The 20,247-nt window shown below is 43.2% G+C and overlaps 1 pseudogene; it reads right to left on the reverse strand.

The window, feature by feature from the left end:
• Positions 1-14,189: 14,189 nt before the first annotated feature.
• On the reverse strand, positions 14,190-19,693 carry LOC123995862 (annotated as a pseudogene).
• Between the last annotated feature and the right edge of the window lie 554 nt (positions 19,694-20,247).

Here is a 20,247-nt window from a genome sequence, read left to right on the forward strand (position 1 = left end):
AGGTTGTCATTAATATGTCTCTCTGAGTAGTGTCTCTACTACTAAAGGTTGTCATTAATATGTCTCTCTGAGTAGTGTCTCTACTACTAAAGGTTGTCATTAATATGTCTCTCTGAGTAGTGTCTCTACTACTAAAGGTTGTCATTAATATGTCTCTCTGAGTAGTGTCTCTACTACTAAAGGTTGTCATTAATATGTCTCTCTGAGTAGTGTCTCTACTACTAAAGGTTGTCATTAATATGTCTCTCTGAGTAGTGTCTCTACTACTAAAGGTTGTCATTAATATGTCTCTCTGAGTAGTGTCTCTACTACTAAAGGTTGTCATTAATATGTCTCTCTGAGTAGTGTCTCTACTACTAAAGGTTGTCATTAATATGTCTCTCTGAGTAGTGTCTCTACTACTAAAGGTTGTCATTAATATGTCTCTCTACTGAGTAGTGTCTCTACTACTAAAGGTTGTCATTAATATGTCTCTCTGAGTAGTGTCTCTAATATGTCTCTCTGAGTAGTGTCTCTACTACTAAAGGTTGTCATTAATATGTCTCTCTGAGTAGTGTCTCTACTACTAAAGGTTGTCATTAATATGTCTCTCTGAGTAGTGTCTCTACTACTAAAGGTTGTCATTAATATGTCTCTCTACTGAGTAGTGTCTCTACTACTAAAGGTTGTCATTAATATGTCTCTCTGAGTAGTGTCTCTACTACTAAAGGTTGTCATTAATATGTAGTGTCTCTACTACTGAGTAGTGTCTCTACTACTAAAGGTTGTCATTAATATGTCTCTCTGAGTAGTGTCTCTACTACTAAAGGTTGTCATTAATATGTCTCTGAGCACTCTGCTGGGGGACTATTTTCTTTGTACAGGGCCAGATTAGAGGACAGCTCTCTGAGTAGTGCACTACTAAAGGTTGTCATGTTCTTAATATGTCTGGTGCCTCTGAGTAGTGTCCTACAGGTTGTCGAAACTGTCATGATAGACTGTCATTAATATGTCTCTGTGTGTGAGTGTGTGTGTGTACTACTGTGTGTGTTGTCATTAATATGTCTCTGAGTAGTGTCTCTACTACTAAAGGTTGTCATTAATATGTCTCTCTGAGTAGTGTCTACTAAAGGTGTGTGTGTGTGTGTGTGTGTCATTAATATGTCTCTCTGAGTGCTGGGGGAGAGTCAGAGGGAGACTGTGTGTGTGTGTAGAGCAGAGCAGAGGAGGGTTGTGATGTTCTCCTAAAGGTCTGGTGCCTGGTTGAGGAAGAGAAACCACACCGCGAAACTGTCATGATAGACTGCATTAGGTGTGTGTGCGTGCGTGCGAGCGAGCGAGCGAGAGAGACTGTGTGTGTGTGTGTGTGTGTGTGTGAAAGAGAGAGAGAGACTGTGTGTGTGTTAGTCCTTGGCCAGGTTATGGTAACTGACACTCTCATCGGTCATAATTATCTGAGATCAGCTCCTCCCTCGTGAACTGCATCCTGAGTGTCCATCTGTCACACTAATTGGACACACACACACACACACATCTCTTATCCACATACTCTCCAATCATGTCCCCCTGAACCATCAAATTAAACCCCTCTCATCAATCCTGCTCACATTACTCTGAACCACCAAACTAAACCCCTCTCACATCAACTCTGCTCACATTACTCTGAACCACAAACTAAACCCCTCTCACATCAACCCTGCTCACATTACTCTGAACCACCAAACTAAACCCCTCTCATCAACCCTGCTCACATTACTCTGAACCACCAAACTAAACCCCTCTCACATCAACCCTGCTCACATTCCCCTGAACCCCCAAACTAAACCCCTCTCTCATCAACCCTGCTCACATTACTCTGAACCACCAAACTAAACCCCTCTCACATCAACCCTGCTCACATTACTCTGAACCACCAAACTAAACCCCTCTCACATCAACCCTGCTCACATTCCCTGAACCCCCAAACTAAACCCCTCTCATCAACCCTGCTCACATTCCCCTGAACCCCAAACTAAACCCCTCACATCAACCCTGCTCACATTCCCCTGAACCCCAAACTAAACCCCTCACATCAACCCTGCTCACATTCCCCTGAACCCCCAAACTAAACCCCTCACATCAACCCTGCTCACATTCCCCTGAACCCCCAAACTAAACCCCTCACATCAACCCTGCTCACATTCCCCTGAACCCCCAAACTAAACCCCTCACATCAACCCTACTCACACGGTTTTCATCTCAGCATGTTGATTGGTGAATAGGCTCCTGTTGATGACTTCTCTAATCACTGTTATAACCTTAACACCGAGCCAAGCAGCGACACTCCAGCATTTTGGAGTGTGAATACTACTTACTGGGTGTGTGTGTGTGTGTGTGTGTGTGTGTGTGTGTGTGTGTGTGTGTGTGTGTGTGTGTGTGTGTGTGTGTGTGTGTGTGTGTGTGTGTGTGTGGGTGGGTGGGTGGGTGGGTGGGTGGGTGGGTGGGTGGGTGGGTGGGTGGGTGGGTGTGGTCTCAAGTGTTTGGATGGTGTAGCTAGGTGACTAGTCGACCCAGGGGTTGCTCTGACTGCAGAAACACAGCTACTGGGCACATTTCGCACACACAGGAAGGAAGTGTGTGTTGTGAATGTTTTATGACCACTGTGCTATTCTGTTCCCCCCATCAAGAGCTCAGCATGTGAAGCAGAGAATGCATGGCCTCACCAACAAGAGAAGGAATCAAATATGCAAGTGTGTGTGTGTGTGTGTGTGCCTGCTATATGACTGTTCGTTGTGAATTCACAAAACTCAGAAGAGGACTGGTTAAAGGATGACTATTTATACAGTATGTATCTATAGGACAGGGTTTATACAGTATGTATCTATAGGACAGGGTTTACTGGGTTTATACAGTATGTATCTATAGGATAGGGTTTATACAGTATGTATCTATAGGATAGGGTTTATACAGTATGTATCTATAGGATAGGGTTTATACAGTATGTATCTATAGGATAGGGTTTATACAGTATGTATCTATAGGATAGGGTTTATACAGTATGTATCTATAGGATAGGGTTTACTGGGTTTATACAGTATGTATCTATAGGATAGGGTTTATACAGTATGTATCTATAGGATAGGGTTTATACAGTATGTATCTATAGGATAGGGTTTATACAGTATGTATCTATAGGATAGGGTTTATACAGTATGTATCTATAGGATAGGGTTTATACAGTATGTATCTATAGGATAGGGTTTATACAGTATGTATCTATAGGACAGGGTTTATACAGTATGTATCTATAGGACTGTATGAATGTTTATGAGGACTTTATGAATGTTTATGAGGACTTTATGAATGATATTGAGGACTTTATGAATGATATTGAGGACTGTATGAATGTTTATGAGGACTTTATGAATGATATTGAGGACTTTATGAATGTTTATGAGGACTGTATGAATGATATTGAGGACTTTATGAATGATATTGAGGACGGTATGAATGTTTATGAGGACTTTATGAATGTTTATGAGGACTTTATGAATGATATTGAGGACTGTATGAATGATATTGAGGACTTTATGAATGTTTATGAGGACTGTATGAATGTTTATGAGGACTTTATGAATGATATTGAGGACTGTATGAATGATATTGAGGACTTTATGAATGATATTGAGGACTTTATGAATGTTTATGAGGACTGTATGAATGTTTATGAGGACTTTATGAATGTTTATGAGGACTTTATGAATGATATTGAGGACTGTATGAATGATATTGAGGACTTTATGAATGATATTGAGGACTTTATGAATGTTTATGAGGACTTTATGAATGTTTATGAGGACTGTATGAATGTTTATGAGGACTTTATGAATGTTTATGAGGACTTTATGAATGTTTATGAGGACTTTATGAATGATATTGAGGACTTTATGAATGATATTGAGGACTTTATGAATGTTTATGAGGAATTTATGAATGTTTATGAGGACTGTATGAATGTTCATGAGGACTTTATGAATGTTTATGAGGACTTTATGAATGATATTGAGGACTGTATGAATGATATTGAGGACTTTATGAATGATATTGAGGACTGTATGAATGTTTATGAGGACTTTATGAATGTTTATGAGGACTTTATGAATGATATTGAGGACTTTATGAATGATATTGAGGACTTTATGAATGTTTATGAGGACTTTATGAATGATATTGAGGACTTTATGAATGTTTATGAGGACTGTATGAATGATATTGAGGACTTTATGAATGATATTGAGGACGGTATGAATGTTTATGAGGACTTTATGAATGTTTATGAGGACTTTATGAATGATATTGAGGACTGTATGAATGATATTGAGGACTTTATGAATGTTTATGAGGACTGTATGAATGTTTATGAGGACTTTATGAATGATATTGAGGACTGTATGAATGATATTGAGGACTTTATGAATAATATTGAGGACTTTATGAATGTTTATGAGGACTGTATGAATGTTTATGAGGACTTTATGAATGTTTATGAGGACTTTATGAATGATATTGAGGACTGTATGAATGATATTGAGGACTTTATGAATGATATTGAGGACTTTTGAATGTTTATGAGGACTTTATGAATGTTTATGAGGACTGTATGAATGTTTATGAGGACTTTATGAATGTTTATGAGGACTTTATGAATGTTTATGAGGACTTTATGAATGATATTGAGGACTTTATGAATGATATTGAGGACTTTATGAATGTTTATGAGGAATTTATGAATGTTTATGAGGACTGTATGAATGTTCATGAGGACTTTATGAATGTTTATGAGGACTTTATGAATGATATTGAGGACTGTATGAATGATATTGAGGACTTTATGAATGATATTGAGGACTGTATGAATGTTTATGAGGACTTTATGAATGTTTATGAGGACTGTATGAATGATATTGAGGACTGTATGAATGTTTATGAGGACTTTATGAATGATATTGAGGACTTTATGAATGTTTATGAGGACTTTATGAATGATATTGAGGACTTTATGAATGTTTATGAGGACTTTATGAATGTTTATGAGGACTGTATGAATGATATTGAGGACTTTATGAATGTTTATGAGGACTTTATGAATGTTTATGAGGACTTTATGAATGTTTATGAGGACTTTATGAATGTTTATGAGGACTTTATGAATGTTATTGAGGACTTTATGAATGTTATTGAGGACTTTATGAATGTTTATGAGGACTGTATGAATGATATTGAGGACTTTATGAATGTTTATGAGGACTTTATGAATGATATTGAGGACTTTATGAATGTTTATGAGGACTGTATGAATGATATTGAGGACTTTGTTCTACTTATTCCAGACAAAACATCTTAAGGAAATACATTATTTATTCTTTTTTTTTTTACATTTCAACATTCTTTTATACACAGCCCACAAATGTTATTTCAAACAGCTTGTTATCTTCAGCAAAAAATAAAGAAGCATTTTAGTATCATCCCTTATAGTTTCATTATAACAATCTTAGAAAAAACGGCAGAGAGGGTAAATAAATAGATAGATAATAAAATATAGAATAAATGAATGGACGGTAAAATTAAATAACAAGAGGAGATTCATCCAGGCCCACTTCAAGGGGCAACGCTCTGTCTCTCTCTCTCTCTCTCTCTCTCTCTCTCTCTGTCTCTCTCTCTGTCTCTGTCTCTCTCTCTGTCTCTCTCTCTGTCTCTGTCTCTGTCTCTCTCTCTGTCTCTGTCTCTGTCTCTGTCTCTGTCTCTGTCTCTGTCTCTGTCTCTGTCTCTCTCTCTGTCTCTGTCTCTCTCTCTCTCTGTCTCTCTCTCTGTCTCTGTCTCTCTCTGTCTCACTCTCTCACTCTCTCACTCTCTGTCTCACTCTCTCACTATCTTTTTTCTCCCAACAGCCACATCATTGTGCTTCATCCATACCAACAGATCCCAGACCTGGGTTACGTCCCAAATGGCAACCCTATTCCCTATCTAGTGCCCACACTCTGGTAATAGGTAGTGCCTTATGTAATGAATAGGTTGCTCTTTGGGACTCGGGCCTGTATTAATAGGGATTATTAACCACTAGATCAAAGCCATGCTAGCCTGAGTACCAGTCTGTTAGTGCCATCATGCCAACTACTTGTCACTCGTTGTCACGCTAAAACATGTTTGTCGTGACAATGACAGCAATAAGTTAAGTTGACAAGAGAACAAACAGATCTGGGATCAGGTTAGAGCCATGCTGTCTTTGGGGTTCAACATAACGTTAGTGTTTGTTATTATTGTTGATAACCCTCGTTGATTGACAGTTGGTTAGTTGAGGACAATCCTCATATTGTACACTACACAAGTGTGTCGCAGCCTTGATTCTTGGTCCTTCTGTAGCTCAGTTGGTAGAGCATGGCGCTTGTAACGCCAGGGTAGTGGGTTCGATTCCCGGGACCACCCATACGTAGAATGTATGCACACATGACTGTAAGTCGCTTTGGATAAAAGCGTCTGCTAAATGGCATATATTATTCTCACTGACATCATTGCAACAGTCTGTCATGAACCAGTATAATGAACCAGTATAATGAACCAGTATAATGAACCAGTATAATGAACCAGTATAATGAACCAGTCTATAATGAACCAGTATAATGAACCAGTATAATGAACCAGTATAATGAACCAGTATAATGAACCAGTCTGTAATGAACCAGTATAATGAACCAGTATAATGAACCAGTATAATGAACCAGTATAATGAACCAGTCTATAATGAACCAGTATAATGAACCAGTATAATGAACCAGTCTATAATGAACCAGTCTAATGAACCAGTATAATGAACCAGTATAATGAACCAGTCTATAATGAACCAGTCTATAATGAACCAGTCTATAATGAACCAGTCTATAATGAACCAGTCTATAATGAACCAGTATAATGAACCAGTCTATAATGAACCAGTCTATAATGAACCAGTATAATGAACCAGTATAATGAACCAGTCTATAATGACCAGTATAATGAACCAGTATAATGAACCAGTATAATGAACCAGTCTATAATGAACCAGTCTATAATGAACCAGTCTATAATGAACCAGTCTATAATGAACCAGTCTATAATGAACCAGTATAATGAACCAGTATAATGAACCAGTCTATAATGAACCAGTCTATAATGAACCAGTCTATAATGAACCAGTCTATAATGAACCAGTATAATGAACCAGTATAATGAACCAGTCTATAATGAACCAGTATAATGAACCAGCATAATGAACCAGTCTATAATGAACCAGTATAATGAACCAGTATAATGAACCAGTCTATAATGAACCAGTATAATGAACCAGTATAATGAATCAGTCTGTAATGAACCAGTTTAATGAACCAGTCTGTAATGAACCAGTATAATGAACCAGTCTATAATGAACCAGTCTATAATGAACCAGTCTATAATGAACCAGTATAATGAACCAGTATAATGAACCAGTATAATGAACCAGTATAATGAACCAGTCTATAATGAACCAGTATAATGAACCATTATAATGAATCAGTCTGTAATGAACCAGTTTAATGAACCAGTATAATGAACCAGTATAATGAATCAGTCTGTAATGAACCAGTTTAATGAACCAGTCTGTAATGAACCAGTATAATGAACCAGTATAATGAACCAGTCTATAATGAACCAGTCTATAATGAACCAGTCTATAATGAACCAGTATAATGAACCAGTATAATGAACCAGTATAATGAATCAGTCTGTAATGAACCAGTTTAATGAACCAGTGTAATGAACCAGTATAATGAACCAGTCTATAATGAACCAGTCTATAATGAACCAGTATAATGAACCAGTATAATGAACCAGTATAATGAACCAGTATAATGAACCAGTCTATAATGAACCAGTATAATGAACCAGTCTAATAAATCAGTCTGTCATTAACCAGTATAATGAACCAGTATAATGAACCAGTCTATAATGAACCAGTATAATGAACCAGTATAATGAACCAGTCTATAATGAACCAGTATAATGAACCAGTCTATAATGAACCAGTCTATAATGAACCAGTCTATAATGAACCAGTATAATGAACCAGTATAATGAACCAGTCTATAATGAACCAGTATAATGAACCAGTATAATGAATCAGTCTGTAATGAACCAGTTTAATGAACCAGTCTGTAATGAACCAGTATAATGAACCAGTATAATGAACCAGTATAATGAACCAGTCTATAATGAACCAGTATAATGAACCAGTATAATGAACCAGTATAATGAACCAGTATAATGAACCAGTCTATAATGAACCAGCATAATGAACCAGTATAATGAACCAGTATAATGAACCAGTATAATGAACCAGTCTATAATGAATACAGGAACCAGTATTATACTAGTAGTATTATACTACAGGCTGCACTGACAGGAACGCAGCAGGGTCATTTCATCACCCATAATACTTATCTTCGGGTATAGTTAGTTCATATTATAATAGTATTTACCACAATCAACACAACAATAAAGACGATAAGGTTTTATAGCAACTCGCCCCTCTTATGCTTTCAGGTTATTTCAATATTTGAAATTTTATTCTTGAAGACACTGTTCAGAAAATGTCTAGACATTTTATTCTATTACTTGATACATATGTACTATTATATAGAACTTCTTCAGGATATGTAATGAGTTAGTACTATTATATAGAACTTCTTCAGGATATGTAATGAGTTAGTACTATTATATAGAACTTCTTCAGGATATGTAATGAGTTAGTACTATTATATAGAACTTCTTCAGGATATGTAATGAGTTAGTACTATTATATAGAACTTCTTCAGGATATGTAATGAGTTAGTACTATTATATAGAACTTCTTCAGGATATGTAATGAGTTAGGGACAAACATATAGGAGCTCTGACAGCGCGTTCAGACGTCTTAGAAGAGACCCTTCGAAGAAAATGAGGTTTTTGAAGCACCCTGATCTCCCCTGAACCCAGGGGGTTTCAGAATGTTTAATTCAGAATGAAGAAAGATGAAACGTAAATTATATATAAAGTATTGTCACACATGAAATTGCTCTATTTCTCACGTTATTTCAAGGTAGAAGAATGATTTTCAAAATGTCCTCATTCACACACACACGGCAGTTCCTCTCGTGCACCGTGCTATGCTCCCTTCTACCTCTGGGGGGCACTGTTGCTACCCAGATCTGCATACATGCACATGTTGGATTCCGCTTTCTGTGGATTTAGTCCTTTGGTAATTATCATTTTGACAGGGAGTATGTAAATATACTGTCCCTATACATTCCTACTAGTATTATATCAACCATGACCCTTCCTAATAATAACAGAGAGAGAAAAACGTGGGAAATCAGACAGAGAGAGAGTTGGTTCCTGCAGGATGAGGGATACAGGACGATAGTGTTGGAGAGGAGCAGCATGAGGTACGATGGCTTAACGCACAGCTGTCTCCTTACAGGATTGACTCCTTTGTGTGTCACAGGCTTATAGCATACATTTAAACCATACCACCCATATCAGGGTCTCTCTCTCTGTCTCTGTCTCTCTCTGTCTCTGTCTCTGTCTCTGTCTCTCTCTCTCTCTCTCTCTCTCTCTCTCTCTCTCTCTCTCTCTCTCTCTCTCTCTCTCTCTCTCTCTCTCTCTCTCTCTCTCTCTCTCTCTCTCTCTCTCTCCTCTGACAGTCTTAATATATGTTATTATTGATGATGATATTGTTGCATGGATCTGGAACCATCAACACCACAAACTGTAGTACATGGGTGGTACATTGGTGGTACAGGTTGGTACAGGGTGTTACATTGGTGGTACAGGTTGGTACAGGGTGGTACGACATGTTTTAGAGGATGTCCCAGACATTGGAAAGATAGAAGATGTCCCAGAGGTGGCCATTGGAAAGATAGAAGATGATCTCTATCTAATACATCACATCTCTATGGCCCAAACCCCAATGATGTATCACATCTCTATGGCCCAAACCCCAATGATGTATCACATCTCTATGGCCCAAACCCCAATGATGTATCACATCTCTATGGCCCAAACCCCAATGATGTATCACATCTCTATGGCCCAAACCCCAATGATGTATCACATCTCTATGGCCCAAACCCCAATGATGTATCACATCTCTATGGCCCAAACCCCAATGATGTATCACATCTCTATGGCCCAAACCCCAATGATGTATCACATCTCTATGGCCCAAACCCAATGAATGGCCCAAACCCCAATGATGTATCACATCTCTATGGCCCAAACCCCAATGATGTATCACATCTCTATGGCCCAAACCCCAATGATGTATCACATCTCTATGGCAATGATGTATCACATCTCTATGGCCCAAACCCCAATGATGTAAACCCCAATGATGTATCACATCTCTATGGCCCAAACCCCAATGATGTATCACATCTCTATGGCCCAAACCCCAATGATGTATCACATCTCTATGGCCCAAACCCCAATGATGTATCACATCTCTATGGCCCAAACCCCAATGATGTATCACATCTCTATGGCCCAAACCCCAATGATTTACCTTCATTTGATTTATCACCTAAAATACTAAAATACTGTCTTGCAAAGTCTCTGATCTGAGAATCACACACACACACACACACACACTCACTTCTATGTTACCACAGCGACAGCAAACCTGATCAATGATTGGTCCCTCAACACAGATTCTACTTCCTACTTCCTGTCCCTCTAGGTCACATGATCACATGTTTTGCTATGATGCTAAGTGAACAACAGAACACATACCGGTAAATAGTAAGTGAGCAATATTACAAACAAAGTAAACAAACATGGATTCATGTAGCACATAACAAGGACTTCATATGGAAAAGTACTTTATCGTTCTGTACTATAGACTCTTCATATTCCCTCTTTACTTATAATGTGTGTCCCAAATGGCCCCATAGGGCTCGAGCTAAAAGTAGTGCACTGCATTGGGAATAGGGTGGGTACATCCCATTACATCCCATTACATCCCATTACATCCCATTACATCCTATTTCATCATTCATTTACATCCCATTACATCCCATTTCATCCCATTACATCCCATTACATCCCATTACATCCCATTTCATCCCATTACATCCCATTACATCCCATTACATCCCATTTCATCCCATTACATCCCATTACATCCCATTACATCCCATTTCATCCCATTACATCCCATTACATCCCATTACATCCCATTTCATCCCATTTCATCCCATTACATCCCATTACATCCCATTTCATCATTACATCCCATTACATCCCATTACATCCCATTTCATCCCATTCATCCCATTACATCCCATTTCATCCCATTTCCCACAACCCATTTCATCCCATTTCATCCCATTTCATCCCATTACATCCCATTTCATCCCATTTCATCCCACACATCCCATTACATCCCATTTCATCCCATTTCATCCCATTTCATCCCATTCATCCCATTACATTCCAATCCCATTTCATCCCATTTCATTATCCCATTTCATCCCATTACATTACATCCCATTATCCCATTACATCCCATTTTTCATCCCATTACATCCCATTTCATCCCATTACATCCCATTTCATCCCATTACATCCCATTTCATTTACAACCCATTTCATCCCATTTCATCCCATTACATCCCATTACATCCCATTTCATCCCATTACATCCCATTACAATCCCATTTCATCACATACATTTACATCCCATTTCATCCCATTTTACATCCCATTTCATCCCATTTCATCATTTCCACACATCCCATTTCCCATTTCATCCCATTACATCCCATTTCATCCCATTTCATCCCATTTCATCCCATTACATCCCATTACATTCCATTACATCCCATTTCATCCCATTATCCCATTTCATCCCATTACATCCCATTTCATCCCATTACATCCCATCCCATTACATCCCATTACATCCCATTTCATTACATCCCATTACATCCCATTACATCCCATTACATCCCATTTCATCCCATTACATCCCATTTCATCCCATTCATCCCATTACATCATTCATCCCATTTCATCCCATTCCCATTTCACATCATCCCATTTCATCCCATTACATCCCATTTCATCCCATTTCACAACCCATTTCATCCCATTTCATCCCATTTACATCCCATTACATCCCATTTCATTACATCCCATTACATCCCATTACATCCCATTACATCCCATTTCATCACATCCCATTTCATCCCATTACATCCCATTACATCCCATTTCATCCCATTACATCCCATTTCATCCCATTTCATCCCATTTCATCCCATTACATCCATTACATCCCATTTCATCCCATTACATCCATTACATCCCATTACATCCCCATCACATCCCATTACATCCCATTTCATACAACCCATTTCATCCCATTTCATCCCATTTCATCCCATTTACATCCCATTTCATCATCCCATTTTTCATCCCATTACATCCCATTTCATCCCATTACATCCCATTTCATCCCATTTCATCCCATTTCATCCCATTACATCCCATTACATCCCATTACATCCCATTTCATCCCATTACATCCCATTTCATCCCATTACATCCCATTTCATCCCATTACATCCCATTACATCCCATTACATCCCATTACATCCCATTACATCCCATTACATCCCATTACATCCCATTTCATCCCATGTCATCCCATTTCATCCCATTACATCCCATCTGGGTAGTGTTCCAGGGTCTCATTCCCCTTCACAGAGAACTGTGGTACTGTACTGTACGTGGGTTATTACCCATTTAACAACAACACAACTGGATTCAGTTAGTAGCTAGCTACCTTTTGTATTACCAACATCGCTAGCAAGACGGTATACCTGTAGGGTTTTTGTCGGAGCAAATCTAACCAGCTCTAAAACGTTACAGGATATCAGGTTATCACCCAAACAAAACCAACAACACCAAATGAAAAACTGATACGGGACCAAATGAATGTTTATCAAACACCAGGAGTTGGGTCACTGCATGTAATAGAGGCTATATTAAATCATCTAAACCAGAGACCAGTATAGAATAATATACGCTTTGTTTGTCCAGCCAATTCAGGGGTGAGGGAAGATCCTGCTCGTTAGTAGGAGAGGTTGATGTCCCATCCATAGAGATTACACAGACAGGGAAGAGAGGAGAGAAGTCCCCACAGCGTGGGTGTACTCCTCTTGAAGGTGGGAACAGAGGGATGAAAGGGAGGATGAGGGGAGGAGGGAAGAGGAAAAGTCCCCACAACGGTTGTGTACTCTTACAGCAGGTGGGGACACAGAGATGGAGGGATGAAAGACAATAGCAGCATCTTTTAATCCCTCATTTTTTAATATCCCTCTGAGCGTCTGGCCAACCCTCCATCTCAGAGAACAACAGGAGGGAGAGGACAGAGAGAATCAGGCCATCCCTCCATCTCACATAACAACAGGAGGGAGAGGACAGAGAGGCCATCCCTCCATCTCAGAGAACAACAGGAGGGAGAGGACAGAGAGAACCAGGCCATCCCTCCATCTCAGAGAACAACAGGAGGGAGAGGACAGAGAGAATCAGGCCATCCCTCCATCTCAGAGAACAACAGGAGGGAGAGGACAGAGAGAATCAGGCCATCCCTCCATCTCAGAGAACAACAGGAGGGAGAGGACAGAGAGAATCAGGCCCTGCCTCCATCTCAGAGAACAACAGGAGGGAGAGGACAGAGAGAATCAGGCCATCCCTCCATCTCAGAGAACAACAGGAGGGAGAGGACAGAGAGAACCAGGCCATCCCTCCACCATGTTCTGCCAAACCAGACCATGTCAAATCAGACCAGTCCTGACCAAGCCAAACCAGACCCAGTTCTGGTTTCTGCAGGGCTGTGGGGTTTGTGGGCTGAGGGATAGAGAAGGGTCATTGAAGGTTCAGAGTTTGTTGATCACCCTATCAGGCGGTTGTCTAGTGGTCTGACTCGTACATATCTATCTCATCTCAGAATGAGAACAGGGTTCAGAATGGAGGAGAGGACCCATTGTGATTGTCGTTTGGTGGAGATAGAGAAGACAGTAGCAGGAGCTGGTTGGTTTCAGGGGGAGAGGAGGAGGAGGGAGAGGAGTAATAGAGCCCTTTCAACCTTGACCCCTGACCTCTAACCCCTGACCTCTCTATGCCACAGAGGAGATCTGCTTGTCCTCAGGGTCTGCGTCACCCTCCCCGTCTCCCATCAGCGGCTGCCTCTTCTTCAGCTCTCGTTGATACTTGGCCATGAGGGAGGCATAGATACATCCGTAGGCCGCCGCCCCCACCATCATGATACACACGATGCCACACACCACCCCGGCTATCACCACCGTCCCGATGGCCCTCCGCACGCTCACCGGCTGGTAGCGCCGCCGCACACAGTCCGGGACGGGCACCAGGTCGCCCGCAGAGGGTACTTCAGATTCGGATGTGGGGGCTCCGCCGGTGCCTCCGGAGCCGGTAGTTCGGCCGCAGGGCGGGGATGAACCCTCTTTTCCTCCGCTCCGCGTCCCCCCTCCTCCCCTGTTCTCGTCATCCAGTTGGAGGCAGTAGTTGAACATCTCCACTGGAACACCACGGATGTCCCGGCCTCGCAGGTCCTTAGGGAGGGTACACTCCACCCCATCTACCTTACCACCTGGAGGGAGAGAGAGGGGAGCAGGGGGAGGGATAGGACAGAGAGGGGGGAGGGGAGCAGGGGAAGGGATAGGACAGAGAGGGGGAGGGGAGCAGGGGGAGGGATAGGACAGAGAGGGGGAGGGGAGCAGGGGAGGGATAGGACAGAGAGGGGGGTGAGCAGGGGGGGGGGGACAGAGATGGGGAGGGAGAGACAGAGGGAGGGTAGGACAGAGGGAGGGGGGGTAGGACAGAGAGTGGGGAGGGAGGGAGAGACAGGGAGAGAGAGAGAGAGAGAGAGAGAGGGAGAGAGAGAGAGAGAGGGGAGGGATAGGACAGAGAGGAGGGGGAGATAAATAAAAATGTTATTCAGAGTAAAAGCATCAGATGGTATTTAGAGAGATAGACAGTGTGACACAGTGACAGAGAGAGACAGTGTGACACAGTGACAGAGAGAGACAGAGTGACAGAGAGAGACATTGAGACAGAATTACAGAGAGAGTGAGAAAGAGAGAATTACCACCACACATCAGTCATCATCCTCCTGGTAAGTAAACAAGTTTGCAGTTTCATCAGAATGAATACAAATAAACAGCAACTGGCAGCCATTGTGGAGCCCTGGGGGGTGTATGGTGGAACCAAGGGAAGGTCACAGCTAGCATGCAACAATACCACTCTACTCTACAGTGACTGCTCTCTGTCTGACTGACACTCAGGGTCTGCTGGCTGTATAACTGTCTGACAGGATTGGTGAAGCCCTCTAATATGTCAGTCTTTCCATGTTGAATCGGAGATGGGATGGATAATTGATGAGATGAGATCATAGCTACAGCAAGTGTCTGGACCAGGGTGTGGACGTGCCTCAGGGGAAGATCTAGCTATGTGTGTGAGGGGTTGTGTGTGTCAGTCAACATAAGGATTAGGTGACTCATTTGTTGTCCCTATGTGAGGGAGGGAATGAGGGAGGGAAAGAGGGAGGGAGGGAGTGAGGGAGAAAGGGGGAGAGGGAGAAAGAGAGAGAGGGAGAAAGAGAGAGAGAGGAGAGAAGGGAAAAAGAGAGGGAAAAGAGAGGGAGAAAGAGAGAGAGGGAGAGAGGGAGAAAGAGAGGGAAAAGAGGGAGAAAGAGAGAGAGGGAGAAAAAAAGAGAAGAGAGAGAGAGGGAGAAAGAGAGAGAGGGAGAGAGAGAGAGAGAGAGAGAGAGAGAGAGAGAGAGAGAGAGAGGGAGGGAGAGAGAGAGAGAGAGAGAGAGAGGGAGGATGAGATATCCTGCCGAGAGTTTGTCTCAACATGTGTCAGGGATGAACGTCTTGCAACGGAACCATTTTATTTACAAACAAACACGCCCACTCATACTGTGGTTGAAACAGGGGACTTGGCCCCATTTTACTCCTTCAGAAGGAACCACTCATACTGTGGTTGAAACAGGGGACTTGGCCCCAGCTACTCCTTCAGAAGGAACCACTCATACTGTGGTTGAAACAGGGGACTTGGCCCCAGCTACTCCTTCAGAAGGAAGGGTATTAACAGAAGCTCCAGGAATAGAGGGGATTCAGTGGGGAGAAGAGCCCCAGTCTGAGAGGCCTGTCTCTGGGTAGATGCTCTCCCTCTCTTCCCTCTCCCACCTCTCCTCTCCTGGATGTGATGTGTGGGGGCAGATGGGTAGTATCTGGGTATCAGGAACACGGGTGAAAACATGGACCTGCCTGCTCTCTCACTTCGTCACCTCAAACACACACACACACACACACACACACACACACACACACACACACACACACACACACACACACACACACACACACACACACACACACACACACACACACACACACACACACACACACACACACACACACACACACACACACACACACACACACACACACGCGTATGGACCTGCCTGCTCTCTCTCCGTCACTTTAAATGGCCCCTTAAATACTAAAGAGAGAGGCCCGGTCCATCTGACAGTTTACTACTGGAAGTGTCAGCTTTATTTTTCAACCATCTAGTTGCCGAAATATGGTATTCCCTTGTAAGAGTGTGGAGTAAATTGTCTCCCCGGGCGAGAAGCCGAGAGGTCTCAGAGCTGGTAGGTTTTCGCTGTCCGAGACGGGGATGTAACGATCGGTCAGGACATGGTTCTATTCTACAGAGAAAGGGCATTAGGAAATCATGAGGACTAAAAGCTACGGCTGGCTGTTTGGACAGTTCCTATCTGTTAGGACGGTTCCTATCTGTTAGGACGGTTCCTATCTGTTAGGACGGTTCCTATCTGTTAGGAGGGTTCCTATCTGTTAGGACGGTTCCTATCTGTTAGGACGGTTCCTATCTGTTAGGACGGTTCCTATCTGTTAGGAGGGTTCCTATCTGTTAGGACGGTTCCTATCTGTTAGGACTGTTCCTATCTGTTAGGACGGTTCCTATCTGTTAGGAGGGTTCCTATCTGTTAGGACGGTTCCTATCTGTTAGGACGGTTCCTGTCTGTTAGGACGGTTCCTATCTGTTAGGACGGTTCCTATCTGTTAGGACGGTTCCTATCTGTTAGGACGGTTCCTGTCTGTTAGGACGGTTCCTGTCTGTTAGGACGGTTCCTATCTGTTAGGTACCCTCCTATCTGTTAGGTACCCTCCTATCTGTTAGGACGGTTCCTATCTGTTAGGACGGTTCCTGTCTGTTAGGACGGTTCCTGTCTGTTAGGACGGTTCCTATCTGTTAGGACGGTTCCTATCTGTTAGGAGGGTTCCTATCTGTTAGGAGGGTTCCTATCTGTTAGGACGGTCCCTATCTGTTAGGACGGTTCCCGTTCCTCTGTTAGGACGGTTCCTGGTCTATTAGGACGGTTCCTATCTGTTAGACGGATCTGTTTCCTGCTCTGTTAGGACGGTTCCTATCTGTTAGGACGGTTCCTATCTGTTAGGACGGTTCCTGTCTGTTAGGAGGGTTCCTATCTGTTAGGACGGTTACTGTTCCTCTGTTAGGACGGTTCCTGTCTGTTAGGGGTTCCTGTCGGTTCCTATCTGTTAGGACGGTTCCTGTCTGTTAGGACGGTTCCTGTCTGTTAGGACGGTTCCTGTCTGTTAGGACGGTTCCTATCTGTTAGGACGGTTCCTGTCTGTTAGGACGGTTCCTATCTGTTAGGACGGTTCCTATCTGTTAGGACGGTTCCTGTCTGTTAGGACTGTTCCTATCTGTTAGGAGGGTTCCTATCTGTTAGGACGGTTCCTATCTGTTAGGAGGGTTCCTATCTGTTAGGACGGTTCCTATCTGTTAGGACGGTCCCGCTCTGTTAGGACGGTCCCGCTCTGTTAGGACGGTTCCTGGTTATTAGGATGGTTCCTGTCTGTTAGGACGGTTCCTATCTGTTAGGACGGTACTGCTCTGTTATGACGGTTCCTTTCTGTTAGGACGGTTCCTATCTGTTAGGACGGTTCCTATCTGTTAGGACTGTTCCTATCTGTTAGGACGGTACCTCTCTGTTTCAATGCCACAACAGAAGGAGATCACTAATTTTAAATTAGATTCAACTTTATTGTCATTAAACAAGTACAAGTACAACGAAATGCATCTAGCATCTGACCAGAAGTGTAAATAAAGAGTACAAAAAATGTGAAACAAATAGATACAGTTCCTGTCTGTTAGGACAAGTAGATTCAGTTCCTGTCTGTTAGGACAAGTAGATACAGTTCCTGTCTGTTAGGACAAGTAGATACAGTTCCTGTCTGTTAGGACAAGTAGATACAGTTCCTGTCTGTTAGGACAAGTAGATACAGTTCCTGTTTGTTAGGACAAGTAGATACAGTCTGTTATTACAGTTCCTGTCTGTTAGGACAAGGATACGGTTCCTATCTGTGTAAATGTGTAAATGTTGAAGGCAAACGACAAGTACAAGGAGGCAACTCATATGCAGGGCTGGCAGCCATGAGGTTCCGAGGTAGACATGTACATGTGACTCCATGAGAGGAGTTTCCTGTCATTGCCATAGGCCTGTAAAATCTGTGACTCTGTCTTAATCTACCCCACCAAACCAACTCCCAACTGGGGTAGAGTATATATAAATACACAGGTGGGTTCCCAAAGGACTGCTTAGCAGTAAGTAGTTAGTAGAGTGTAGAAGAGTAGAGGCTGAGTACAGTAAAGACCGTATCATTTACAGGAAGTCATTCTAAACATACAGGAAACCCATCCACCCTCCCTCCGTCCTTCCCAAACCCTGACCCAAAACCAACCCTTCAGCCGTTCACCCTCCCTCCCTCCCTCCGTCCTTCCCAAACCCTGACCCAAAACCAACCCTTCAGCCATTCACCCTCCCTCCCTCCCTCCCTCCGTCCTTCCCAAACCCTGACCCAAAACCAACCCTTCAGCCGTTCACCCTCCCTCCGTCCTTCCCTGACCCAAAACAAACCCTTCAGCCACTCACCCTCCCTCCCTCCGTCCTTCTCAAACCTAGACCCAAAACCAACCCTTCAGCTGCTCACCCTCCCTCCCTCCGTCCTTCCCAAACCCTGACCCAAAACCAACCCTTCAGCTGCTCACCCTCCCTCCCTCCGTCCTTCCCGAACCCTGACTCAAAACCAACCCTTCGTCCTTCCCAAACCCTGACCCAAAACCAACCCTTCAGCCGCTCACCTCTGTACAGCAGCCACTCCATCCAGTGCTTGAAGTCCCTCAGGTTGCAGTCACACTCCCAGGGGTTAGCCCTAGCTGAAGAGACTGGAGATTAGCCAGGGGCTCAAGGCTGCTCTCTCCAGGGCATGGAGCCTGTTCCCGGCCACAGAGAGCCACGTCAGCCCCTGCAGCTCATCCAGCAGACCCAGGGGATGTCAGACAGCCCGTTGAGGGAGACATCTAGCTTCCTCAGCCCCACCAGTCCCTGGAAGAGATCCCTATCCAAGGCCCTAAGACTGTTGTTGTGGAGGGTCAGATCTGATAGATTCCCCAGGTCCTTGAAGAGCACTGGGGGAAGATTATCCAGGTAGTTGTTGGAGAGATCCAGTCGCTCCAGGGAGGTGAGGTGAGCAGGACCCTGGACCCAGGGAGGAGAGGTGGTTGTTGGAGAGATCCAGTCGCTCCAGGGAGGTGAGGTTGGATACAGGACCCTGGACCCAGGGAGGAGAGGTGGTTGTTGGAGAGATCCAGTCGCTCCAGGGAGGTGAGGTTACAGGACCCTGGACCCAGGGAGGAGAGGTGGTTGTTGGAGAGATCCAGTCGCTTCCAGGGAGGTGAGGTGAGCGAAGGACCCTGGACCCAGGGAGGAGAGGTGGTTGTTGGAGAGATCCAGTCGCTCCAGGGAGGTGAGGTTAGCGAAGGACCCTGGACCCAGGGAGGAGAGGTGGTTGTTGGGCAGCAGGAGGTGTGGGCGGTGACGGGGAGATGGGTGAGGCGGGCATGGAGAGCAGGCCGCGCCCGCTGCAGTCTACGTCGGTGGCGTTGCAGAAGCAGGTCGGAGGACAGGCGGTGGTTAGATCCACCAGGGAAGACAGGACACACAGGAGACACAGCAGAACTGGAGACAGACGGAGAGATATAAGGGTCAGAGGTCAATAAGGCAGAAACCAATCTGCCTGTGAAATCATTGTACATTGCAGA

Source organism: Oncorhynchus gorbuscha, linkage group LG14 (genome assembly GCF_021184085.1).
Source record: "Oncorhynchus gorbuscha isolate QuinsamMale2020 ecotype Even-year linkage group LG14, OgorEven_v1.0, whole genome shotgun sequence".
Taxonomy (NCBI): domain Eukaryota; kingdom Metazoa; phylum Chordata; class Actinopteri; order Salmoniformes; family Salmonidae; genus Oncorhynchus; species Oncorhynchus gorbuscha.